Source organism: Odocoileus virginianus, chromosome 13 (assembly GCF_023699985.2).
Source record: "Odocoileus virginianus isolate 20LAN1187 ecotype Illinois chromosome 13, Ovbor_1.2, whole genome shotgun sequence".
In the NCBI taxonomy this organism is placed as follows: domain Eukaryota; kingdom Metazoa; phylum Chordata; class Mammalia; order Artiodactyla; family Cervidae; genus Odocoileus; species Odocoileus virginianus.
The window spans coordinates 3751072-3766543 of NC_069686.1; the positions used below are offsets into that span (position 1 = coordinate 3751072).

Consider the following 15472-nt stretch of genomic DNA (forward strand, 5'->3'; position numbering starts at 1 on the left):
TCAGACTGGGTGAATCACAAGCTGGAGTCAAGACTGCCAAGAGAAAAATCAATAATCATCTTCAGATATGTAGATGACACCACCGTAATGGCAGAAAGTGAAGAGGAATTATAGAGCCTCTTGATGAGGGTGAAAAAGGAGAGTGAAAAAACTGGCTTAAAACTCAACATTCAAAAAACGAAGATCATGGCATTTGGTCCCACCATATCATGGCAAATAGATGGGGAAAATTTTGAAACAGTGACAGACTTTAATGTGACAGACCATAATGAAGGCTGAGTGCTGAAGAACTGATTCTTTCAAACTGTGGTAGTGGAGAGGGCTATTGAGAGTCCCTTGAACACAAAGAGATTAAAGCAGTCAGTTCTAAAGCAATCAACCCTGAATATTCATTGGAAGGACTGATGTTGAAGCTGAGGCTCCAATATTTTGGCCACCTGAGCCTGGTATACTATACTTGATGGGATGGGAAACTGTTGGGCACAACTTAGGGACTGAACAACAACAATTATTAATACTTAGGAGAGTTTTTCCTCCTGTAAGGAAGAATAATTTTCATTATATGCTGAAAATTTAGTTTGCTCCAAACTGTTCTCTTCATATGTGAATAACAATGTCTTAAATAATATTATAGTCTTATAACATTCTCTTGGTTTCCTCATATTGGAGGGGGAGATAATGTTTAATTAACTGATAAAAAGTATGATATAAAAACTATGCTAGAGCAGCCATCAGCTAAATAGCAATTACCCTAAAAGTTTTAAGATACTCAGGCTTACAGTAATCATATATAATAGCATACAATGTCAAGGAAAACAAAATGAATGTTTTAGTTCAGTTCAGTCTCTCAGTCGTGTCTGACTCTTTGTGACCCCATGGGGCTGCAGGACACCAGACCTCCCTGTCTATCACCAACCAACTCCCAGAGGTTACTCAAACTTATGTCCATCGAGCCAGTGATGCCATGCAACCATCTCATCCTCTGTTGTGCCCTCCTCCTCCCACCTTCAATCTTTCCCAGCATCAGGGTATTTTCCAGTGAGTCAGCTCTTCGCATGAGGTGGCCGAAGTATTGGAGTTTCAGCTTCAACATCAGTCCTTCCAGTGAACACCCAGGACTGATCTCCTTTAGGATGGACTGCTTGGATCTCCTTGCAGTTCAAGGGACTCTCAAGAGTCTTCTCCAACATCACAGTTCAAAAGCATCAATTCTTCTGGGCTCAGCTTTCTTTATAATCCAACTCTCACCTCCATACCTGTCTACTGGAAATACCATAGCCTTAAATAGATGGACCTTTGTTGCCAAAGTAATGTCTTTGCTTTTTAATATGCTATCTAGGTTGGTCATAACTTTTCTTCCAAGGAGCAAGCATCTTTTAATTTCATGGCTGCAGTCACCATCTGCAGTGATTTTGGAGCCCCCCAAAATACAGTCTGTCACTGATTCCATTGTTTCCCCATCTATTTGCCACGAAGTGATGGGACCAGATGCCATGATCTTCGTTTTCTGAATGTTGAGTTTTAAGCCAACTTTTCCACTCTCCTCTTTCACTTTCATCAAGAGGCTCTTTATTTCTTCTTCACTTTCTGCCATAAGGTGGTATCATCTGCATATCTGAGGTTATTGATGTTTCTCCAGCAATCTTGATTACAGCTTGTGTTTCCTCCAGCCCAGCGTTTCTCATGATGTACTCTGCATATAAGTTAAATAAGCAGGGTGACAATATACAGCCTTGATGTACTCCTTTCCTGATTTGGGACCAGTCTATTGTTCCATGTCCAGTTCTAGCTGTTGCTTCCTGACCTGCATACAGAATTCTCAAGAGGCAGGTTAGGTGGTCTGATATTCCTATCTCTTGAAGAATTTTCCAGTTTGTTGTTATCCACACAGTCAGAGGGTTTGGCAGATTTAGTAAAGCAGAAGTAGATGTTTTTCTGGAATTCTCTCTTGCTTTTTGGATGATCCAATGGATGTTGGCAATTTGATCTCTGGTTTCTCCACCTTTCTAAATCCCCAGCTTGAATGTCTAGAAGTTCACAGTTCACGTATTGCTGAGGCCTGGCTTGGATCATTTTGAGCATTACTTTACTAGAGTGTGAGACGAGTGTGATTGTGCAGTAGTTTGAGCATTCTTTGGCATTGCCTTTCTTTGAGACTAGAATGAAAACTGACATTTTCCAGACCTGTGGCCACTGCTGAGTTTTCCAAATTTGCTGGCATATTGAGTGCAGCACTTTCACAGCATCATCTTTTAGGATTTGAAATAGATCAATTGGGACTCCATCACCTCCATTACCTTTGTTTGTAGGGATGCTTCCTAAGGCCCACTTAACTTCACATTCCAGGATGCTGGCTCTAAGTGAGTGATCACACCATCGTGATTGTCTGGGTCGTGAAGATCTTTTTTGTATAGTTCTTCTGTGTATTCTTGCCACCTCCTCTTAATATCTTCTGCTTCTGTTAGGTCCCTACCATTTCTGTCCTTTATTGTGCTCATCTTTGCATGAAATGTTTCCTTGGTATCTTTAATTTTCTTGAGTTCTTCGTCTTTCCCATTCTATTGTTTTCCTCTCTTTCTTTGCACTGACCACTGAGAAAGGCTTCCATATCTCTCTGCTATTCTTTGGAACTCTGCATTCAAATGGGTATATCTTTCCTTTTCTCCTTCGCTTCTCTTCTTTCCACAGCTGTTTGTAAGTCCTCCTCAGGCAACCATTTTGCCTTTTTGCATTGCTTTTTCTTGGGGATGGTCTTGATCATTGCCTCCTCTACAGTGTTAGAAACCCCCATCCATAGATCTTCAGGCACTCTGTCTATCAGATCTAGTCCCTTAAATCTATTTGTCACTTCCACTGTATAATCATAATGGATTTGATTTAGGTCATATCTGAATGGTCTAGTGTTTTTCCCTACTTTCTTCATTTTAACTCTGAATTTGGCAATAAAGAGTTAAAGATCTGAGCCCCAGGCAGCTCCCGTCTTGTTTTTGCTGACTGTATAGAGCTTCTCCATCTTTGGCTGCAAAGAATATAATCAATCTGATTTTGGTGTTGACCATCTGGTGATGATGTCCATGTGTACAGTGTTCTCTTGTGTTGTTGGAAGGGGGTGTTTGCTATGACCAGTGCGTTCTCTTGGCAGAACTCTATTAGCCTTTGCCCTGCTTCATTCTGTACTCCAAGGCCAAACTTCTTTAAATTTCAAATTCTATTTAAAAGTCAAAATTCTGAGAGGTAAAAACTGTGCCTATTTGATATTCTTGCTTTTCTCTTAGTCTTTAAAAAAATATTTTTGCACTTGTTCCTTCCACTATTTGAAATATTTTCTCTCTCTTCTCATTCTCTCTCTGACAGATGCTTAAATCACAATATCTCCTTTATTGTTCCTGAGGAAAATCCTGACACTACTAAGATTTTTTTTCCCTAAATCAAAACAAATAAATTTGAAAAGCTAATCCAGTGGAGAAGAAGGCAGAAAAAAAAAAAGACTTCAGTGTTGTTGTAAACATTTTCCCAGAGATCAAGGCTATTATCCATCATTATTTGATAAACAGAGTCAATTAAGAGCATTCACATGTAAAACTTGCCTTCACAAAGAGCTCACAGTATTGCTACAGTCCTGGGAGAAAACTGGGAGGAGACAAAAGGGAAGAAAGGAAAAGACTTTAGACCTCTAACCAAGAGGAATGGGAAACATGCTCTGTGTTCTGAATTAATTTATTTGTACTTTCTTGAAAAAGTAATTGCTAGTTAATTCTTAGGAAAAAGCAAGTTCTACATTTCCATAAAATGTTGTTTAATTATGAACTACGCAGAGCATGAAGGAAGAGAGAATAGAGTAAAAATGTTAAGGAAAAACCTGCATTTGTAAATCTTATTTTTTTCTTGGTCACACTCTTGTTTAGCTGTCACTGGAGTAGTATAATCATTTCACTCAACTCTACAATGATTAAATTATTATTATTATTTTTAATAAAATATTCTTGGTTGCTTTTCTGAGATGGGAGGATTTGTATATGAATTACAATAAAATTGAAAATCTGTTCTGGATTATAACAAAAGGAAAAAAAAACTGCAGAAGGGAGGTTTAAAATTTTTATTTGTACAGAACAGTGACCCCAATGCAATATTATACTGAATTCATTGATTTACTTTATTTAGTAGGTGGTTAGGCTTCCATATCATCCTACCTTATAAAAAGAAAGGTATATAGTATGTAATGTAATTTTATGCATATCACATGGACATCTTTGAGTTTTATTCCTAAACTGTATATTATTCAATTGTTTTAAATGAACTTTAATGTATACTGTCATGCTTCTGAAAAGTGTCACCTTATTTATTAAGGCATTGGGAAGAGAAAAAAGTTCACTGAAGATTTTTAGTGAGTATTTAAAAATCTACTCACTGTAGATTTTTACAGCTAAAAATCAAAATCTAAAAATAAATTTTCTAAGTATATATATAAATATATTAAAATAGTATCAAATCTCAAATTGCATTATTTTGCAAACTGTAATATTTTGTTGTATGTTTATAAAAAACTAGTGAGGAAAATTTTGCTTTAGTTTAGCTTTCAATTCTTAATGAATTTGCAGTAATACAGCATTCAGTTCAGTTCAGTTCAGTCGCTCAGTCGTGTCTGACTCTCTGTGACCCCATGAATCACAGCACACCAGGCCTCGCTGTTCATCACCAACTCCCAGAGTCCACCCAAACTCATGTCCATCTAGTCAGTGATGCCATCCAACCATCTCATCCTCTGTCATCCCCTTCTCCTCCTGCCCTCAATTTTTCCCAGCTTCAGGGTCTTTTCCAATGAGTCAACTCTTCACATGAGGTGGCCAAATTACTGGAGTTTCAGCTTCAGCATCAGTCCTTCCAATGAACACCCAGGACTTATCTCCTTTAGGATGAACTGGTTGGATCTCCTTGCAGTCCAAGAGACTCTCAAGAGTCTTCTCCAACACCACAGTACAAAAGCATCAATTTTTCGGCACTCAGCTTTCTTCACAGTCCAACTCTCTCATCCATACATGACCACTGGACTAGATGGACCTTTGTTGGCAAAGTAATGTCTCTGCTTTTTAATATGCTATCTAGGTTGGTAATAACTTTCCTTTCAAGGAGTAAGTGTCTTTTAATTTCATGGCTGCAATCACCATCTGTAGTGATTTTTTAGCCCCAAAAATAAAGTCTGACACTTTTTCCACTGTTTCCCCATCTATTTCCCATGAAGTAATGGGACCAGATGCCATGACCATAGTTTTCTGAATGTTGAGCTTTAAGCCAACTTTTTCACTCTCCTCTTTCACTTTCATCAAGAGGCTCTTTAGTTCCTCTTCATTTTCTGCCATAAGGTTGGTGTCATCTGCTTATTTGAGGTTATAGATATTTCTCCTGGAAATCCTGTTTCCAGCTTGTGCTTCTTCCAGCCCAGCGTTTCTCATGATGTACTCTGCATATAAGTTAAATAAGCAGGTGACAATATACAGCCTTGATGTACTCCTTTTCCTATTTGGAACCAGACTGTTCTTCCATTTCCAGTTCTAACTGTTGCTTTCTGACCTGCATATGGGTTTCTCAAGAGGCAGGTCAGATGGTCTGGTATTCCCATCTTTTTCAGAATTTTCCACAGTTTATTGTGATCCACACAGTCAAAGGCTTTGGCATAGTCAATAAAGCAGAAATAGATGTTTTTCTGGAACTCTCTTGCTTTTTCGATGATACATCAGATGTTGGCAATTTGATCTCTGGTTCCTCTGCCTTTTCTGAAACCAGCTTGAACATCTCGAAATTCATGGTTCATGTACTGCTGAAGCCTGACTTGGAGAATTTTGAGCATTACTTTACTGGAGTGTGAGATGAATGCAATTGTATGGTAGTTTGAGCCTTCTTTAGCATTGCCTTTCTTTGGGATTGGAATGAAAAGTAACCTTTTCCAGTCCTGTGACCACTGCTGAGTTTTCCAAATTTGCTGGCATTTTGAGTGCAGCACTTTCACAGCATCATCTTCCAGGATTTGAAATAGCTCATTTGGAATTCCATCACCTCCACTAGATTTGTTTGTAGTGATGCTTCCTAAGGCCCACTTGACTTCACATTCCAGGATATCTGGCTCTAGGTGAGTGATCACACCATCGTGATTATCTGGGTCATGAAGATCTTTTTTGTACAGTTCTTCTGTGTATTCTTCCACCTCTTCTTAATATCTTCTGCTTCTGTTAGGTCCCTACCATTTCTGTCCTTTATCGAACCCATCTTTGCATGAAATGTTCCCTTGGTAGCTCTAATTTTCTTGAAGAGATCTCTAATCTTTCCCATTCTGTTATTTTCCTCTATTTCTTTGCATTGATTGCTAAGGAAGGCTTTCTTATCTCTCCTTGCTATTCTTTGGAACTCTGCATTCAAATGTAATATCTTTCCTTTTCTCCTTTTCTTTTCGCTTCCCTTCTTTTTCACAACTATTTGTAAGGTCTCCTCAGACAGTCATTTTGCTTTTTTGCATTTGTTTTCCATGGGGATGGTCTTGATCCCTGTCTCCTGTACAATGTTACATGCCTCCGTCCATATTTCATCAGGCACTCTGTCTATCAGATCTAGTCCCTTAAATCTATTTCTCACTTCTACTGTTTAATCATAAGGTATTATAAAAGCTATAGTATTTCCCTTCAGAAAAACAGAATTAAACAAAAATTACCTTAAAAATCTAGTCTAATACTCTTACTCTACAGATTAAAAAACAACAACTGAGACTACCAAAGATAAATGATTTTGTTCAAAATATATAGAGCTTGTTTAGTGACAGAAGTCAAGACAACATGTAGAGGTGAAAATCCTAGTAATCATATTGCACAGTGCACAAGAAACTTTAGGTCACATCTCTTGTTGCTAGAGTCAACCTTGACTCCTTTTCCTCTGTGATCCCCAGGTTGACCAAACTTAAAACCCTGCATTTATTCAGCACTCAACTCAAAGCTATTGAAATGCTTTAAATGCAGTATTTTGCAACACACGCTTAAGGCTAAAGAAAATAATATGAAGTAGCATATATGCTCAAACTACTACACAATTGCACTCATCTCACACACTAGTAAAGTAATGCTCAAAATTCTCCAAGCCAGGCTTCAGCAGTACATGAACCATGAACTTCCAAATGTTCAGGCTGGATCTAAAAAAGGCAGAGGAACCACAGATCAAATTGCCAGCATCCAATGGATCATCAAAAAAGTAAGAGAGTTCCAGAAAAACATCTATTTCTGCTTTATTGACTGTGTCAAAGCCTTTGACTGTGTGGATCACAATAAACTGTGGAAAATTCTGAAAGACATGGGAATACCAGACCACCTGACCTGCCTCTTGAGAAATCTGTATGCAGGTCAGGAAGCAACAGCTAGAACTGGACATGGAACAATAGACTGGTTCCAAATAGGAAAAGGAGAATGTAAAGGCTATATATTGTCACCCTGCTTGTTTAACTTATATGCAGAGTACATCATGAGAAACTCTAGCTGGAAGAAGCACAAGCTGGAATCAGGATTGCCGGGAGAAATATCAATAACCTCAGATATGCAGAAGACACCACCTTTATGGCAGAAATTGAAGAAGAACTAAAGAGTCTCTTGATGAAAGTGAAAGAGGAGAGTGGAAAAGTTGGCTTAAAACTCAACATTCAGAAAGCTAAGATCATGGCATCTGGTCCCACCACTTCATGGCAAATAGATGGGGAAACAGTGAAAACTTGGCTGAATTTATATTTTGGGGCTTCAAAAATAATTGCTGATGGTGACTGTAGCCAAGAAATTAAAAGATGCTTACTCCTTGGAAGAAAAGTTATGACCAACCTAGATAGCATATTAAAAAGCAGAGACATTACTTTGCCAACAAAGGTCCATCTAGTCTAGGAGATGGTTTTTCCAGTAGTCATGTATGGATGTGAGAGTTGGACTATAAAGAAAGCTGAGTGCCAAAGAATTCATGCTCTTGAACCGTAATGTTGAAGACTCTTGAGAGTCCCTTGGACTGCAAGAAGATCCAACCAGTCCACCCTAAAGGAGATCAGTCCTGGGTGTTCACTGGAAGGACTGATGTTGAAGCTGAAACTCCAATACTTTGGCCACCTCACATGAAGATCTGACTCATTGGAAAAGACCCTGATGCTTGGAAAGATTTTAGGTGGGAGGAGACGGGGAAGACGGAGGATGAGATGGTTGCATGATATCACTGACTCAATCGACATGAATTTGAGTAAACTCTGGGAGTTGGTGATGGACAGGGAGGCCTGGCATGCTGCAGTCCATGTGTTCGCAAAGTGTCAGACATGACTGAGTGACTGAACTGAACTGAGCATATATTTATATCTAACTGTATGTGTCTCAGACTTTGGTTTATGCCCAGTGATTTCTCATTCTTTTATTTTTACATTTAGATTTTTGTCTCTTAGCATATAAAAGTCAGCACGCATTTCTAGGATTAACAGAAAAAATACACTACTAGCCTTTTGAATATGCACTATTTTAGAATTAAAAGAAACAGTTCACTTGAAAATGTTCACCACTTGCCCATTTTGATTGCCATATTATCACCCACCAATTTTATTTTAATGTTTTTTCAAGAGTATGAGAGAAAACATTTTTGGACTTGTTGAAGTTCTTTTCTTTATTTGACAAATGAATGAGACAAACTGTTTTAACCAGTCTTATACTCTTCCTATATACACTTGAACTTTGCTGTGATCATACTTTATAGATCATTAAAAATATGTTAATCATTATAATTAGACATATTTGTGATGCATATTTATTTCATTTTTTTATTCATTTGAAAAATGGTAAAGATTGTTACACCCCCAGGCAACATCCTGGGGACCCAAGGGTTACTAAAGCAAGGCCCTCAAATGCCTCAAATAGCACTCACATTTGGTGGGAGAAAGTAAGCAAACAGACTGAATTAAGTCTAATGTGATAGTGTGCTGTAAGAGGGTGTGGCCTCTCCAGGGTGGGAACATTAGGGACACAAGGAGTTCAGAGAGGGTTTCTTCAGGATGAGAGAGCCAAAGTTCAACCCTGAAAATACAATAATTAGATCCTTCATAAAGCATCATTAGCGTTATTGCACAAAACAGTTCTATTTTTTTTTTCCCCCGAGAATTCCGCTTTTCTTATATCCGCTGACTAAAAGATTTTCCAGTTGGTTAGTTAATGTGTGTATTTAATGATGTGAATTCCATCACACCTTCCTTGTGCAGGAAATAAAATGGAAATCCTGTCCTTCTGTCTTCCAGTTTTGGCTTGCTCCTTCTCTGTCTCTCTCCCTCTTCCCCTCCTTCTTTCTCTCTTTCTTATGTAAGAACACACATATACACACACACGGACCAAACCACATCTTTCTTCAAAAGTTATTAGTTGCTTATTTTAAGTACCAAACACAGGATAAGCAATGATTATACTTTTTTGAAAAAACATTTTTTTTAACTGGAGGAAAATTGCTTTACAATGTTGTATTGGTTTTTGCCATACAACATGAATCATAATTACAGATAAATCCTCTCTTCCTAAGGCCCCATCCCCCACCACCACCACTAGTTCATGACAGCACCAGGCTGGGCTCCCTGTGTTAAAGAGCAACTTCCACATGAGAGTTTATATATGTCAATGCTACTTTCTCCATTCGCCCCACCCTATCCCTCCCCTGAAGTCTCTGCGAGTTCATTCTCTACACCTGAGTTTCCATTCCTTCCCTGTAAATAGGTTCATCAGTACAGTTTTTCCAGATTCCATATGTATGTGTTGAGATACCATATTTCTTTTTCTCTGACTTACTTCACTCAGTGTAATAGGCTCTAGGTTCATCCACCTCACTGCAGTTGATTCAAATGTGTTCCTTTTTATGGTAGAGTAATATTCCATTATATATATGTACCACATCTTCTTTATTCATCCATCTGTGGACATATAGGTTGCTTCCATGTCCTGGCTATTGTGTATAGTGCTGCAGTGAACTCTGGGGTACATGGGTCTGTTAGAATTGTGGTTGTCTCAAGGTATATGTCTAGTAGTGGGATTGCTGGGTCACATGGTAGATTTGGGCTTCCCTGGTGTCTCACATGGTAAAGAATCCTCCTGCAATGCAAAAGACCTAGGTTCGATACCTGGGTTGGAAAGATCCCCTGGAGGAGGGCATAGCAACTCACCCCAGTCTTCTTGCCTGGAGAATCACCGTAGACAGAGGAGACTGTCAGCCTGTGGTTCATGGGATCACCAAGAGTCGGACACGGAGTGACTACAGTACATGGTAGATTTATTCTTAGCTTTTTATTTTTTTTTTCCCCAAGGAATCTCCATAATGTTCTCCATAATGGCTGTATCGGTTTACTTTCCCACCAACCGTGCAGGAGAGTTTCCTTTTCGCCACATCCTCGCCAGCATTTATTGTTTGGAGATTTTTTTTTTTTTTGACGATGGCCCTCTGACTGGTGTGAGGTGATACCTCATTGTAGGTTTTTTGTTTTTTGTTTTTTTTCGCATTTCTCTAATAGTGATGTTGAGCATCTTTTCTAGTTCAACTGGTAGAGAATCCGCCTGCAATGCGGGAGACCTGGGTTAGATCCCTGGGTTGGGAAGATCAACTGGAGAAGGGAAAGGCTACCCACTCCAGTATTCTGGCCTGGAGAATTCCATGGACTATATAGTCCATGGGGTCGAAAAGAGTCGGACACGACTGAGCAACTTTCACTTTCACATGTCTTTGAAGAAATGCCTGTTTAGGCCTTCTGCCCTTTTTTTTTTTTTTTTTTTGATTGAGCTGTTTGTTTTTTCTGATATAAAGCTGTATGAGCTGCTTATATATTTTAGAGACTAATCTTTTGTCAGTTGCTTCATTTGGAATTATTTTCTCCCATTCTGAGGGTTTTCTTTTCATTTTGTTTATTGTTTCTTTTGCTTTGCAAAAGCTTTTAAGTTTAATTACGTCCCATTTGTTTATTTTTGTTTTTATTTCCATTGCACCTAGGAGGTGGGTCATAGAGACCTTGCTGTGAATTATGTCAAAGAATGTACTGCCTACCTTTAACTCTTAAGAACTTTATGGTTTGTGGCCTTACATTTATGTCTTTAATCCACTTTGAGTTTATTTTGTGTATAATGAAAGTGCTCTAATTTCATTCTTTTATGTGTAGCTGTCCAGTTTTCCCAGCACCACTTATTGAAGAGGCTGTCTTTTCTCCATTCTATATTCTTGCCTCTTATGTCAAACATAAGGTGCCCATAGGTGCTTGGATTCATCTCTGGGCTTTCTATTTTGTTCCACTGGTCTAAATTTCTGTTTTGTGCCAGCACTATACTGTCTTGATGACTATAGCTTTGTAGTATAACTTGAAGTCAGGAATGTTTATTCCTCCAGCTCCATTAAGCAATGATTCCTTTAAGAGACCATGAAGTGAAGTGAAGTGAAATGAAATGAAGTCGCTCAGTCGTGTCCAACTCTTTGCGACCCTGTGGACTGTAGCCTAGCAGGCTCCTCCGTCCATGGGATTTTCCAGGCAAGAGTACTGGAGTGGGTTGCGATTTACACACAAACAAGCAGACTAACAAATAGTGTTAGGTTCCCCAATACTTTCTCTTTTTTTATCCTCCTTTTTCTTATCAGTAGCACCACCATTATACAGAGGTGGAATCCCCATAAGATTTTTCTTCACAATAAAGATATTTAACAGAAAATTTCAGTTTGAACTGTGAATGGAATATTCTAAACATCTTCATTAGTCAATGAATTTATTTCCAATTTTTAAATACATATAAGTTGCATGAAATACTGAGCTAAATCAAACAATTACATGTAATTTTCATAAAATATTAAGAGCTAAATCTAAATATATGCAATTTTACGGAACAACAAATTATTTTTTAGCTTAAAATTATTTTAGATGATGAAGTATTACATTTATTGTTTCTTTGCCACAAATAAACATATCAACATTTTTCTTTTCTGTACTTTTTCTATTTTGGCTGGGGATGGTCTTGAGGTTGTCCAGAATTAAATTTTGACAATAAGAAGGAAATGATAAAGTCCAGCTACTTACAGCCCCATATTCATACTATTTTATATTAAAAGGGAACATTATGTTTTAAAACAAAAATAGTATGACTCAATTAATAAATAATAAATTATTAATTTATTTTGTGTTTATATGTCTGTATTAAATTTTATTTGTCTTTAACCACAAAATAAGCTTAATGAAGAACTGCTGCATTTTTTTTCTCTTTCAGCTATTTACATATTATATCTTTGTGCCATTCTGTCTTCACCTAGTAACTCCCTGATATTTCCAGATAATATATCTGACACCTGCAGTTTTACTTTTTTTTAAATCAAGGAATTAAGAAAATAAAAAACAACAATTGATAATGCAGATGCAGAAACCTTCATAGGGTATGTATTTGTGACAAAGTAAAAAAGATTTTACCTCCTTAATAATATTGTCCCGGGAATCTAAAGAAGAGACTTGAGTGCTGGTGTTTATTAGTTTCTCAGAAAAAGTCCTGATGTATATATTTAATACACATATTTTCATATATGCATGCATACATGCATGCTGCCGCTTCAGTCATGGCCAACTCTTTGCGACCCTATGGACCATAGCCCGCCAGTCTCTTCGGTCCGTGGGATTCTCCACACAAGAATACTGGAGTGGGTTGCCATGCTATGCCCTCCTCCATGGATTCTTCCTGACCTAGAGATTGAACCAGCATCTTCTGTGGCTCCTGCATTAGCAGGTGGATTCTTTACTGCTGAACCACTAGGAAAGCCCCCTAAAGCCCCCTAAAATAGGCTGGGGGCTCAGCAGTAAAGATTATACCTGCAATTCAGAAGACTCGAGTTTGATCCCTGGGTCAGGAAGATCCCCTGGAGGAGGAAATGGCAACCCACTTCAGTCTTCTTGCCTGAAAAATCTCATGAAGAGAGAAGACTGGTGGGCTACAGTCCGTGGGGTCATGAAAGAGTTGGACACAAATTAGCGACTAAGCAAAAACAACAATATTTTTGTGTATATACATGAAATGGCACCTCCTAACAGAGCAAGAGTTAGCAGTGTTATGTAGAGAGCAAAGCAGTAGTTTTCATAAGACATAAGTGGTTTTGGATATAGTATTCACTGTCACTTTCTTTTGACCATGTTAAATCCCATAACTTTGATGACCAATAATCTCCACCTTTACAATAAGTGGACAGAGTTGGCATTGTTAAATAATTACGTATAATTTTACCCTAAATTGCAAGTCTTGTCATTAGGATCAATTAAAGCAAACCTTGGCATTCTCTTCTGCTGCCGGGGAGAAGGAAGACCACTACTTTCATAGTACTTATCGCTTCCCAGATAGCAATAGGTGATTATGTGGGTTATTACATTTAACCATCATAAGTATACTTAAGATAGAAATGTTATGCTCACCTGAGAACTACAGAAACCAGGTAAAGGCTGCAGATTTAGTTTCTGCCTGCATTTCCAGTTTGTAAATACTACAGCTGATATCTCAAATCAGAGCCCATTGATGCAAAAACCTGTGCTTTCTGCCCTGTATTTGCTTTCTACCATTTTCCTGTCTTTTTTTTTTTCTCCCCAAACCCCTACTGTCAGTTTTAAAAAGTTGTTATCTGCTGCCAAAGGCAGCATAATCTTCAGATAGATGCATTGACTCCTGTCCCAGAAAGCTGCATGTGAGTTTTCGAGACATAACCTCCAACAAATTGGCCCTTCAAGCTATGTTTATCTTTTATTTACTTTCCTCTTATTCCTTCTCCTCTTCCTCCTGGTTCTCTTCCCCTCCTCCTTACTGTTATTTTTTTTTTTTTTTCCTTTTCTGAGATTGCTATTTTTATTACTATTTACAAAGACTTGCTGGGGAAACACTTATCTCTGGAAAGACAGAGACACATAGCACAACAACCTGAGCTGCAGTTTGACAGACGTGCCCCAGCAATGCATGGGATTCTTTTGAAATGACGAAGATAGATTTCAGGATATTATGATTCTTTTATTTTCCTCCAAAAGAAAAAAAAAGAAAGACCAACATACTGGATACCTAAACAACCATTTCATATGATTAATTTATTTTCTTTAGATTATTTTAACTTTACAAAACATTTATTTTCTGTAGTGATTTTTTTCTCTTATTTGTAAGAAATTCCTACTTCAGTGGACAGATTTTTCACTTGATTTAAAATGATGACTTTTTTTTCGGTAAATTGTCTCTTCTGTTGTTTCTTCAGGGTATTTTTCATTTTCATGAAGATGCACTGTCTAAAGATTCAGTGAGAGGAAGGATAGTCAGGTTAGAAAAATGCTTTACTGATGTTGTTAAGACCTATTATACCACGTAAAGCATGACAAGGCATTTTTTTTTTTTCTTCTTTCACACATCCTGATCCAGTTAAGGTTAAGATTCAGAAAAAGTGCTTGGCACAACAATTTAGCAGGAAAGAAAGCTATTTTAAAAGTCTTTTGGGAACATGTTTGTGAAACAGGAAAAAACATACAATTGAGTTGATAATAGCACTCCGTAAAGGTTAGACTCGCTGAAAGGGACTTGCCATCATTTTTCACAGGGAACGTGTTGTTCTTAAGCAGCCGTTCTCACTTAAGCATGGCTTAATTCTGCAAGGAGCTTCTTCCGGTACAACTTCTTTTGCACTGGAAAATCTATTTTTAAATTACATCCCAGATTTAGTCACAGGACTAAATAATTAAAAATAGGTTGTTTGGTATGTGCAACATCACAGCAGTAGTAGAGAGCATCATGGGACAGGGTGCCTAGGAAACATCTCAAGTCACATATCCAGGTTTCCCCCCACTGATTTCCTAATGAACCTCAAGTTCCTGCAGACCGGCACCTCTGCCCTACTCACACAAGTCTTGCTCTTTTAGGAACCTATGCCTGGACTCTAGAATGCTCTACCTATACTGGCTATTAACACACAGTTTTCCTTTTAAAGGAAGGACTGTCTAAAATTCCACTAGTGTTTGAAACGTGCTCTAATTCAATTCCATATATATCTGTTAGAGTACACTGTCTATTCTCTTCCCATTATAGACAGCTTTTCTGGACAAAATGGTACCTTCTGCGGTTCTACTGGGAGAAGGAAATGGCAACTCACTACAGTATTCTTGCCTAGAGAATCCTGTGGATGGAGGAGGCTGGTGGGCGCTGTCCATAGGGCCGCACGGAGTCGGACATGACTGAAGCGACTTAGCATTCGTGCATACATTGGAGAAATAAATGTCAACCTACCCCAGTGTTCTTGCCTGGAGAATCCCAGGTACAGAGGCGCCTGGTGGGCTGCCGTCTATAGGGCCACACAGAGTCGGACGCGACTGAAGCGACTTAGCAGCAGCTAAGTTGTTCTATTGCATGATGATGGGTGTGAACATTTTATTTCAAGGCCCTTCCTTACGAATTTTTAGAATTATGTAGAC

At 38.3% G+C, this 15472-nt stretch overlaps 1 protein-coding gene across 3 annotated transcripts in view; it reads left to right on the forward strand.

Annotated features, from left to right (window-relative positions):
* Window positions 1–15472, forward strand: part of CALCRL (calcitonin receptor like receptor) — a 130544-nt gene that overhangs the window by 49820 nt on the left and 65252 nt on the right. Inside the window, exon 3 of one of the 3 annotated variants that reach the window (XM_070475894.1) lies at window positions 12267–12429. The exons of the other annotated variants lie outside the window; for them this stretch is intronic. The gene's annotated coding sequence lies outside the window, so the exon portion shown is untranslated. The remainder of the gene's footprint in view (window positions 1–12266; window positions 12430–15472) is intronic. 3 annotated transcript variants of the gene reach the window in all.